General features: G+C 39.2%; 1 protein-coding gene across 1 annotated transcript in view; it reads right to left on the reverse strand.

Moving 5' to 3' along the window:
• Nucleotides 1-13139, reverse strand: part of LOC124798380 — a 41866-nt gene that overhangs the window by 10940 nt on the left and 17787 nt on the right. The gene's annotated exons all lie outside the window — the stretch shown is intronic.

The raw sequence follows: 13139 nt of genomic DNA on the forward strand, positions 1-13139 counted from the left end.
CACAAATAATTTTTATGAAAAACATTTATACGATTCAGATATCTGCAAAAAGTGTCAAATAATTTGTAATAAGTATTGCCAAACTTATTATAACACACAGCTTTCTAGAGAGAGCAGTACTTTTCTCACAGAACAACGTCAAACTTTCACAACACAGCTCCGTGATTATACCAAAAATGGAGTGACAAATCTAAGGTTTCCACGTGCCAACCACCAACACTGCCGTCTAGGAGACATTCTTGCAACTATTGTAAGTCCTCATATGAGGTGCCTGTGCTTTTACGATCACCTCAGATGTGAATGATGACAGAAATGACCCGAACTGTGAGTGTCCTCATTTGAGGACACGACGCACAAGATGGTTAATTTGGAGTCATCCTATGTGCCTCAAAAATAAATAAACAAGAAACTATGTACATGAAGCAAAGCTACGTCGACTTGTGTACATTGTTTCTCAGTAAAATTTTTATCACATAAAAATTTAAAAACCACCGTTTTGGGATTTGTTCATGTTCTCTACAATGCAGTCTCTCTCATTCAATTTTGAAGAAACTATTCAAAAAGTTTTTTTGACATCATAGAGTCTGACATCACAACTTGATAGTGCACTGGATTTATTTTCATTATTGTCAGTCATTATATTGTAACTTCCCGAATATGTAAACTATTGGGCAGATTTGGAAAAGTTTGCAGTGAAGAACATAGTCGCTGGCCAGTTTATGTTTGGTGGGTCTTAGAACATAGCAATCAACATATTAAAATTGTTTTTAAGTGGAGACGAAGAGTGATACCACTATCCAGTCCTGAGTAAAAAAGTGGCTTTTTGACATTTGGCCGCTACATGGTACAACGTACAACACTTGATGTTATGACCACACACTATGCGGATTTGTGGCTCGTCTACCTTTCATGTTCAGTTTGTGAAGGCACTTACAATCACATTTCAAGTTAACATTGCATTAAGAGTTATTTTCATTTTAAAACTAGAGGTAGACAATCATAAATCCAGCAGCAGAGCTGGCTATATACTGTATACGCAACTTTTTCTTGCCTATGCTACCAGTTTCATTCACGAAACATTCAATAACTATTTTTGCTCACATACTGTCGAAAAAAAGGCATGTGCTCCAGCAAGCAATGAATGAAAAATGGCTTTTGCTACTGATATATCTTATTGACGTATCTAAAGCATTCTGTGTTCTACTATTTCATGCATACCTTTTTGGGCCTTCTTAATGCAGGCAGTGCACACGAGATAAAATGCCATTTTACGTATTTTTGTAACAGTTATTGCACAATTACTTATGTTATCTAAAAAAAAAAAAAGCACTATATTTTATTTTCCCGAACAAATGATGCCGAATCTGTACAGTTACAATATTGTGCAGCTCAAACACTTAAGTTTTTCTGTGCTACTTATCGCAGATATAGAATCCTTATTTCGAGAAAGTACAACAACACTGGTCAAAATACATAATATTTATTTGAATACACATCTGCACAAACAGCAACAGAAGATAAGGAAAAATTTAAGACTATTCCTGTTGCAGCTGCACTAAATACGTACAGTCAGCATTACTTTTTCTGTCCTCAATCACTGGGTTCCGACAGATGTGCAAATCTACTCTTCACTTTTTACTTGCTCATTGAAAATTCATTTTATCAACTGGGGTATGCTGGCACTTCTCAAGTATGGCTTTCTTCTCACGACTTTTTACTGGCAGAATAGGGTATTTTGACTGTTTTCTGGAAATTGTCTTAAATGATTAATTACGTCATTTTATGCTCCTACCACACTTTTTCCCCCTCTCAAATTTGAATATTCTTTTATAAAAATGGAAATGAAATTCAAATAATTTTAAAGCCCACTAAAACACTCCAATCAACTCGTGTCTGTGATGTCACTGGCAAGCTCACTGCTCCTGCTGCCATAATGCTAATTCAGTGATGTCTTGTTTTGTGATTTACGTTTCAGAAAATGGGTTACAAATGGTGTGTGGTACCATACTGTACAAATACATTTTTAAAAACTTCTAAAAAGTTGTTTTTTGAGTGTTCCAGATAATGAGATGCGTAAGATGTGGTTGCACTGTACCAGCAAATTGCCACCACGATGACACACAAGTCCAGTTAGTGAACTAAAAATATGTTGCACAGTGAAGTTAACATTAACTTGCCTCCGATATATGCTCTCCCACTGTTACAATGAAAGATTGCGTGATTCAACGAAATTAAACACATAGTGAAAATTGTCATTTTACCCAACTACTTTTAATAACTTTACTTATGCCTTGACCACACTTATTTTTCAACACAAGTTAAGTGTGTTCAAGACATGAGTAAAGTTATTAAAAGTGCATCCAGATGGCCACGTCGTCTCATAGAATTTTCACGCAGATTGCACCTGTTATCCAACGACACGTCAGCTGTTCAGTAGTTCAGTTGTTAGAGGAGTAGACCATCAAATTTTATAGGACATTGTCCATAGATTGCAGGAGTGAATCTAACCTGAAAGAATATTCTTAACTTATTTGTGAAACGACGCGACAGTCCTCTGATATGAAAACCAAATCACACGTACAAAACATCACACTGATCAGAAACAGAACAGTGTTGTGTTTTCTTTGCTGTTTACATGCACTTACATTTGCAATTGCCATTAACACACATCACTTTCAAAAAGATATTTTCTAGCTAATGTGATCACACACTCTATGCTTTATTAGAAACAACGTTTTTTATCTTCGAACTGTCCAGTTAGGATCCTTATTGTTTAAACTTTTGCAGTGTCATCATCTTACACAACGATGAAGTAAGTCTGCTTCAGATGTTAACATCAGTTTACACTCACTAACATCACACCCCTTATGTTTGTGTCATCTGCATGTTGTATACACTTTACATCTCTCATGTTGTAAACACTTTACATCTCTCCGTATAACCTCATCGTTCTACATCTATATGTACTCTGGGAGTGTGGTTATATCTTCAGTATTGGAAATGTTTTCCAAAACCATCAACTGTCTGTTTGCAAAGTAAATGCATATATCTTCTTTTGTCCATTTCTCAGACTGAAACTAATGTCAAATTATATATTTAAAAAAATCGCACAATCGAAACAATTGCTACATTTGCTTTTGCTAATGCTATTTTCATATTTCATGTAAAACTTTTAAAAATGTATAACGCTTCCAGGATTTGATCATATGACCTATTTAGCTGCAGTCTGATGCACAATTCGTTACACCACCGAACACCTGCTATACGTTGTCTCGCTGCTGAGTTTCTTCAACATAGGAATTCAGCAATACATTTTGCTAAGAATAATTTTATTGTGCTTTGGGTCATAGATCATGACTGACAGTTGACAATCTAGTTACAATACACCCATTTGCCAAAGTTCTACAATTCTTTTGTTATGAGCAAGTTTAATGATGCAGGGAGCAGAGAACATAATGTCTGTCACTGCACATTTCGCCACTCAAAATGGGTGGGGCATAAATACACAAAGTTTCGCTAGGCTTCCATTATCAGCATTCATAGAATTCCTTTCCATTGTTACTTAAAAATTATAATTGCACTTTCCATCACTAAACAGTTAAACTGTTCGCAGAAACATTACGTAAAACCATAGCAACTTCGGCTAACACTCCTTAACAAACGTATAGCTTCGTCTTACTCATAGCCTGTGACGCCACCAGAACATCAGGAAATAACAGAGCATTTTCGATCATGTAACCAGATCTTGATATTTAATGATTTTTGAGCTTTAATAACGTAAAAATAACAAGATATTTTGTGAGAATATTGACTATAAATGCTATTTATATGTTATTATCAATTAGAATAACAACAATCAGAACCATATTTTTGACACAGGAAAATAGGCTGTTTTATCACATAAGATGTAGAAAACTTAATATTATTTTTGCTGGACATTATGAGTTTCCTATCTCCTTAGTGTAGCAGGTCTATCAAATGAAAAGTGTAGCCAGACATACTCTGTTAGTTTGAATGAGGCTGTGTGCCACCCTTGGTCTAGTGCACTAAGATACATGAAATTCTCTGGTTCTATCTTGCATGGGAGGGATTTGTTGTCCTTGACACTGACTGGAATCTAGTTGTCTGGCAAAGGGGACATTTTGTTACTCACTATAAGGGCTAAATCTCTATAATGTGGTAGGAAACTACACCCTGTAACGAAGATTTCTGGTCTACTGCTGTGAGATATTTATGAGCGATCAGATTTTGGGAAAGACTCCTAATACTCTGAATATCTCACAAAATATTCAAGTGAACATTCAAATGAAAATCACACAAAAAAAACATTCTAGTTTCATTACTCTTCTCTGTATGCTGTGATCACTTTTTTCAATACAATACACTTTTGGGACATTCTGTAAAAGTGATGGAAATGTTCAGAATACATGTTCAGTTTTTTCATTATGTTGAATGTGCCATACTTCTTTTCCTTTCTTGAACCATTATCAATGCACCGAAGATGATCTTCGTTGCTCAACATTTACGAGTTACGGAAGATCTCGTGCATCAATAGCTTTGCGTTATGAAGACTGCATATTCTGATCTACTCTTAGCACAATGGTCCCTTCTGTCTGACAGTGTCTCTTCAATGTTGAGTGCTCACGTCCCGTCTGTGTCACATCCCTGACTTACCACTACCAAGCCTCTGTGTCCCACCATTTCTGTGTGAATTGAGGCTTGGCCATCATCTGCGGCGTCAAGAAACTTCGTCAGTATCTGCACGGTAGAAAATTTTTTTCTCGTGATGGGTCACAAGCCGCTGGCTGCTCTTTTTCACATGACAAAAGATGTGCCTGACTGTTCAGCACAGAAGCTACATCATATAAATTACCAGTATAAAATTCTGTATCACTCTATGGCACAGATTTCAAATGCAGACAACCTGCCATGCAACAGGCACTGCTGCATCAGGAATTTTTTAATTGGTCTCAAACTAACAGTCCTTGGCAATGCATCCACACCAGTTTTGCTCGGCCCTTCTGGAAGGCATTGTGGCCGATTATCACTGATGCGTGCTGTAGGTACCCATTCATAATTCACTGAATTCGACAACTAGGACTAGCACTATAAAAGCTCTTTAATTTAGAATGTGTTTTGTTTAGAATGTTTGGCACGAACAAGAGTTTCGGGCACTGGTCATCAGTTTTCTTTATAGAAATTTCAACATTTTTGCCAACAAAAAGGGATGGAAAACACTTTGTTGTTGCTGTTTCTCAGCATCTAGTGCGCTCTGCCATTTCACAATGCTTCACCGGCAGAATTATCACATGTTCGTTATCTCTGCTGCATCTATTTTGCCCTCAACAGCATGCTTCAGATGCCAACTTCGCAACAAAGTTCCACACAAAGGACTAAGTTTTCTATCATGTCATTATCAAACTTCAAAACTGGGAATCCGTCATAGTCACTTCGTTATACCACTCGTGGCTAAACAGGCACCCACTGACACTCGTGGCTAAACAGGCACCCACTGATGGCATCAAAATCAACTATGTTTTTGTGATTACTGTGATCCAGTTGTAGATTTTCATTTTCAGACACGCTCTCTGCAACCCAGCCTGCTGTGCCCAAGCAGCTCTCGCCGGTTCTGACATTTGGGTGCATAGGCCATCAGACGATACTGCCATGGAAGTTAATCACTCCCTGCCTACACAGCCACTACTGCAGTATTGGCAATCACAGTTCACAGCGACAACATCAGTGATGAATATTGAGTCTGTATCAGCAATACAAACTTTGGTGTCCACAACAGTAACCCTACTGCACCCACCTGCACCACTGGTTGGACATCCTACCTTCAGCTTCTTGACAGACGTTCTCGGTGGTTCAGGAAGGTTGAAATATGGGTTGGTTGGCACCATCTGCCATCACACCACAACCAACTCCATCAATAGCACCATTGCACAGCCCTCCTCCACACCTTCACCCATACCCACAGTATGGAACAATGGTACATTATTCTGGGAGGGAACCAGGGTAGGGGGTGAGTGGGTGGTAATGATATTTACGATGTCCTTGTCGACTGAAATATGTCTTGATGAGTCTTGATGAAATACACCCCTTTTTTTAAGTTTTTTTGAGTTATTCAGACTTTATCTCACTTCCTAGTCATCAAGACTTTTGATATCTTCCCAAAGGAATAATGAACAATTGTAAAACATAATAAACTGTGTCAGATTTGAGTACCAGCATAATATGGGCCCCATTTTCAATGCACATCCATCTTGTCATTCTTTTTTTTAGGGCCCTATAGGCTCGCATTGCAAAACCAAAAATAGTTTTTAGGTGGTTTGGAACATGGTTTTTCTAATGTAAACAGTTTAAAAGAATTTGCAGAAGACTTGTAAAAGTCAGTGAAATAGCCAGTTCTGGTGTTTTTATAATAATCGTCAACTTTTCCCTCAATTACTGGAAAGTAATAAGGAAATAAATTATTGATCATGAAAGCATACCAATGCTCTTTGAAAACATGTGCAATTGTTCATACAAAATTACATCAAAATCCATGATGCCCATGTGGGGACTTCCACAACCTTGTTGTGGTGTAATATGTCACCAGCCAATAAGAAGTCACCAGCCAATAAGAAGTCACCAGACAGAAATGGCCGATGTTTCCTTGATTCTGACCGAACATTTTCTTTGAGACTCAGTGTCTGAAATTAAAATGTTGACAGTTGGTATTGTTGCTGAAATACATCAGAAATATATGCAAAAAGATGAGACTGAGTTATAAGTTAGACATGAAAAGGTGGCTTAGTCCAGAAAACTTCGGATTGACTGTCCTATTTTTTCCATTGCCGCCACAACCCAGCTGCAGCTGTATCAAAACTTTGCAGTGAAGCTAAATCTTGCAAGTTTTGTTGGCATCATCGATCGTGGATTACGTCAGTATTTCTCTCACGTCTCCCCTCTCTCCACAATGGCCTAAAATATTCCCTTAATTCTGCCACCACCCTTGATGCAAACTGACTGTCTTTTGTGCCACTTACAACTTGTTCAGACACATCAAATGTCAATAGGAAGAAAACGGGCTGAAGTCAAGCGAGATTTCGAGTAAAAATGTAGAATCGAAGTAAACGTTAGTAGCAAGAAACAAAAGCTGGGAAACTTTTAGCACCGATTGTATGTGTATCTCACAAGGGGCTACGAATTTACAGTGTAGAATCACAAAAAACGTAAAATCAAAGTTCCTCTGTAATGATATAGGCTTCAGAGAAGTATCTGTCCGAACTCACTTTTCAAAGGGATCACCGCATAAGAGTATCAGTGGATTTTAAATGCGGTATTGATTGGTAACTGTCACTAAGGACAAGCCAATGTATCATAGGTGTGAGAGTAGAACTGCAGAGCATTGAGTTGATTGCAGAAAAGATGGCACGAGTAGCACTAAAAGGAAACGGGGATTCATGTATTCCTCAGGTGCTGAAATCTGGGAGAAGTCATTCGAGCCATTGACCTTTAGAATTTGTAATCTTGTGTCCAATAGATGATTGCGAGTGCTGAAAACACTCGGCAATGTAAAGGGGAGGAGTGATAAATGAAACAGTTCTCCCATCTCCTGATAAAATATGCCTCTACTGGAGGAAGGTATAAGCTGCAAATCATTACACAGGCATACTGCTGGATTCTAAAGGCAACTTCCTTGAGTACGGTATCGGGTACTACAAGCTCGCTAAAAGTGGACGACTGTACTAACACCTACATCTATATCCATACTCCACAAGCCACCCAACATTGCGTGGCGGAGAGTACCCTGAGTACCTCAATTGGTTCTCCCTTCTATTCCAGTCTTGTATTGTTCGTGGAAAGTGTGGTGTCACCGCCAGACACCACACTTGCTAGGTGGTAGCCTTTAAATCGGCCGCGGTCCGGTGGTATACGTTGGACCCGCGTGTCGCCACTATCAGTGACTGCAGACCGAGCGCCGCCACACGGCAGGTCTAGAGAGACTTCCTAGCACTCGCCCCAGTTGGACAGCCGACTCTGCTAGCGATGGTTCACTGACAAAATACGCTCTCATTTGCCGAGACGATAGTTAGCATAGCCTTCAGCTACGTCATTTGCTACAACCTAGCAAGGCGCCATTATCAATTGCTATTTATCTTGTGATGCATGTACCGTCAGACCGATGTTCACCAATTATGGATTAAAGTTAAGTATTCCAGAAGCTACGTACTATTTTTGCTACTATAAATTGTTTTTTCTATCCCTCTGACATCTATTTCAATATCTGCCATTTTGTCACCTGTGCGACAATCTAGGGAAGGAACTACAGTGCAGTTTTCCTCTGTGAAACAGCTTTGGAAAAAGACATTTAGTATTTTGGCCTTTAGTCTGCCATCCTCTGTCTCAGTACCATTTTGGTCACAGAGTGTCTGGACATTTTGTTTTGATCCACCTACCGCTTTGACACAAGACCAAAATTTCTTAGGATTTTCTGCCAAGTCAGTACATAGAACTTTACTTTCGAATTCACTGAACGCCTCTCGCATAGCCCTCCTCACACTACATTTCGCTTCATGTAATTTTTGTTTGTCTGCAAGGCTTTGGCTATGTTTATGTTTGCTGTAAAGTTCCCTTTGCTTCCGTAGCAGTTTTCCAACTCGGTTGTACCATGGTGACTCTTTTCCTTCTATTACAATCTTGCTTGATACATACTCATCTAATGCATATTGTACCCTGGTTTTGAACTTTGTCCACTGATCCTCAACACTATCTGTACTTGAGATAAAACTTTTGTGTTGAGCCGTCAAGTACTCTGAAATCTGCTTTTTGTCATTTTTGCCAAACAGAAAAATCTTCCTACCTTTTTTAATATTTCTATTTATGGCCGGAATCATCGATGCTGTAACTGCTTTATGATCACTGATTCCCTGTTCTGCGTTAACTGTTTCAAATAGTCCAGGTCTGTTTGTCACCAGAAGGTCTAATATGTTATCGCCACGAGTCGGTTCTCTGTTCAGCTGCTCAAGATAGTTTTCGGATAATGCACTTAAAAAAAAATTTCACTGGATTCTTTGTCCCTGCCAACCATTATAAACGTTTGAGTCTCCCAGTCTATATCTGGTAAATTAAAATCTCCACCCAGGACTATAACATTTGTTGGGGAATCCACTCAACATATTTTCCAAATTTTCCTTCAGGTGTTCTGCCACAACAGCTGCTGAGCCAGGGGGCCTATAGAGACATCCAATTACCATGTTTGAGCCTGCTTTAACCATGACCTTCACCCAAATTATTTCACATTTCGGATCTCCGTCAATTTCCTTCGATACTATTGCACTTCTTATCGCTATAAACACACCTCCCCCTTCACTGTCCAGCCTGTCTCTGTGGTATACATTCCAATCTGAGTTTAGGATTTCATTACTGTTTATGTCTGGTTTCAGCCAACTTTCCGTCCCTAGTACTATGTGGGTATTGTGACGGTTTATTAATGAAAGCAGTTCTGGAACCTATCTATAGACGCTCCTGCAGTTTACTATTACCACAGTAATATTGTCATTCCCTGTTGTGTTTTGCCTACTGCTACCTTGTCGCGTCTCAGGAGGCGTCTTGTCGGGCCTAGGGAGGGAATTCTCTAACCTAAAAAACCCACATATGCACTCCACAGATACTCTGCTACCCTTGTAGCCGCTTCCTGTGTGTAGTGCACACCTGACCTATGCAGGGGGACCCTACATTTCGCCACCCGATAGCAGAGGTTGAGAAATTTGCACCCCAGATATCCACAGAATCGTCTGAGCCTCTGGTTTAAGCCTTCCACTTGGCTCCAAACCAGAGGACCGCAATTGGTTCTGGGAACAACACTACAAATAGTTAGCTCAAATTCCACCCCACGAGCAAGGCTTTCTGCCTTCACCAACTCCGCTAACTGCCTGTATGAACTAGGGATGACCTCTGAACCCAGACGGGAGGAGTCATTGGTGCTGACATGAGCAACAATTTGCAGTCGGGTGCACCCAGTGCTATCGACACCGGCAGGGCCTCTTCCACATCTCGGATGAGACCCCCGGCAAACATACAGAGTGAACACTGGCCTTCTTCCCCGACCTTTCCACTACTTCCCTAAGGGGCTCCATCACCCGCCTAACATTGGAGCTCCCAATCACTAAAAATTTGTCTTCGTGTAAACTTATCACAGACATGCAAAAGTCACAACGTTGGGATCACGGATTTACTTCAAATGCCGTACACCTGCCATTAAAGCAACATAATGTACAAGTAGTAAGGAACAGTAACCTGGCAATTCCGAGAAAATCACAAGAGAAGTTTTACATGTTTATTATGTAACTGATTTATCTGTACGAAGGTACTGGCCATGAGAAGTCATTGTGGTCAAGTGGTTAGCATTCGCATGTTGCCAGACGGTCATAGCCGAGGCAGTGGTTCGAGTCCTGCTAACGCTTATTTTTAATCTATTTTTTTTTCATCACTGGTTACATTATTTAATTTATATGACATGTAAGATGTAATAAAGTGGAAAAAAACAACGTGCATTTTCATGAAGTTGTAGTGAATTTCATATGTTGTTTGGCTATTTACTCTTTGTAATTAAATTTTCAAGGACAAGGGACAGGCTTGGGTAGCCCAAGTCAAATCTTGATAAATAATTATGCAAATGATGTTATTCACAATCAGTAAGTCACAATGTGAAAGATCACAAGAGTAATGTACAATTACTCATCACATGTGCTTGCGATATCACATGTGGTAGGATGGTATTTGTCATGCAGACATGGGAAACATAAATTGAAACTCCATGCAAATACGCATGGCCTTTTTTTCATCACATTACCTCTCAAACGTTATATAGATTAAATATGACAAGTGATGAAAAAATAGATTAATAATTAAATTTGAGCAGGAGTTGAAGCGTCGCCTCATACATGTTTGCCTTATAAAGCTCGACCGCTAATTACCTGATCACAATGAGCTCTAACATAAGGCACCTACACACATACATAAGCCACATAACAGACGCGCCCAACTTCTCTTGCAGTTTTCTCGGAACTGCCATAGTGCATCTTACCACTTGCACATTATGTTGTTTTAATGGCCTACTAAAGATGTACAAAGTAAATCTGTGATCCCAACATCGCGGCCTCCCCTTGTGAGTAAATTGTTTGGATTCTCATTGCCTAGCCTGTTCATCGTCCAAATGGTGGGTGACTATGGAAGGTCCAAAGTCGGAGGGGATTATGGGTTTCTACACAGCTGTCATTGCTGCAAGTTTAATTCTTTTCATTTGCATGGTGCCTAGTCCATTTGAGAGCTGTCCCCATGGATGCCACAAGGGCAAAGTCGTGTCCATCTGGCTTGACAGTCACTGCTCAGAATTCTGATGCTCCAAAAGGGCATGCGTTTACCCTCTGGCGTATGTGGTAAGGTAGCAGCTCATGTATCAACCATGCAAGCTGTGGGCTGTAAATGGGCAACAGTTGAGAGTGTAGGTGGCGATGACCCCTATCACTTTGATTTTTTGGCAATAGTACTAATTCACATTGTGAGAATGTGCAGATGACCATCGACTGCCATAGTTTGCATGTGATCTGAGGAGTCTTTTCTTATATGCTCCATACAAGTTAAAATTTCAGAAAAAAGGATAAAAAGACAAGTCACATTTGAAAAGAGGGTCAATAGTTTATATTGCCAAAAGGGTGAAAGAAGAAAGCAAGCAGAGTAGTCCGAGTCAGAACCAAAGGAACAGCCACACTGGCATTGAGGCAACAGTGTCCAAGGAGAATCTGAGAATGGTGGAATTTCAGCATAGGATGGGGAAAGAAATATGCTGCAATGGCATATAGCCTCAAGCCAACCATGCACATACCCACAAAAAAGCCATGGACCCTACTAACAGTAGGAAGGAGGGGCCTTGGGGTGTAACAATAAAAAAATCTTATCATTTTGCCTGTTCTTTCAGACATACATGTTTACTGATATGAACTTAAAGAGAGATGTGTAAACATAGCTGGCATAGCAACAACATTTTACAGGATTTACATCACAGTTGCAGTGGAAATGAAATATGGGTAATAAGTATTTTAACTACACGAGGTCTGTGGGATATTCTGCAGTAAGAGCACATTTATTCAAAGAGTCTTATGAAGGAGTATTTGGGCTGTCTAAAGATCAGTTGGATACAGTTGACATTTCTACATTCCAGCGGCAACATGTTAACCTTGTCTGCTACTGACAAATCTTTTACAATTACTATAGTCTGTAGTAAGTAAGGATAAATAATTTATCGCTTTTCAAAAGTGATTAAGTAGAGACACCTTTGACAAGTCAGGGCTTTTTACAACATAGCTCTAAACATCACTTCTGCCAGAGATAGGAGTAAGTGACTATGCTGGTAACGTCCAATTACCGTAAATAGTCATATCTAAGAAATACAACTAAATACTAACAGAGAATTACTGAAACAAAATATCTAATGACAGAACATAAACTGAGCAGATTCAGGTTTGAACCACTACAGTGAAAGAAATCTTATACTTAACTGAACAGCACTAAACTATGTAGGTTTTAGCTGGATAAGAATCAAAAATTGGTAACTATACCAACTAAAGAAGATGCTTTGTTTGACTTGTTTTTGATATGCATTGATTTCTTTTTAATATTTTTGCTTCCCTTTTTGGGCAATGCAGATACAGTAAAAGTAGTATGGTCTCGCCCAAGCAAGCACTACAAATACTGGGTTAAGTAGTCAACTGAACAACCTGCAGAGGTCCTTTCAGACATCTTAAATTTTTTACATTTATCTTAGAATACATTTACTCCTAAATAGTATTTGATTGGTTAAAAAAAAAAGTTTAGCTGAATTGTGATTCACACAATTGGAGTACATTATAGGAAAATAATATCTGCACAGAATTTCCGATAAACAGTAACATAAGCCTCTTAAAGCCTATTGCTTTTACTGTATTTGGCATAGGAACAATATACATTTTACATGGGAGCAACAGACTGCACAGTTTTAGGGTCCATATATAGGCTAGTGGAGTTGGAAATGGAGATGAATGCAACTGTCTGGTTGTCAACTCTGGCAAAAAATGAAGACTAAATAGAACTGAAATCACTATGCTTTTTCATAG

Source organism: Schistocerca piceifrons, chromosome 5 (assembly GCF_021461385.2).
Source record: "Schistocerca piceifrons isolate TAMUIC-IGC-003096 chromosome 5, iqSchPice1.1, whole genome shotgun sequence".
In the NCBI taxonomy this organism is placed as follows: Eukaryota; Metazoa; Arthropoda; class Insecta; order Orthoptera; family Acrididae; genus Schistocerca; species Schistocerca piceifrons.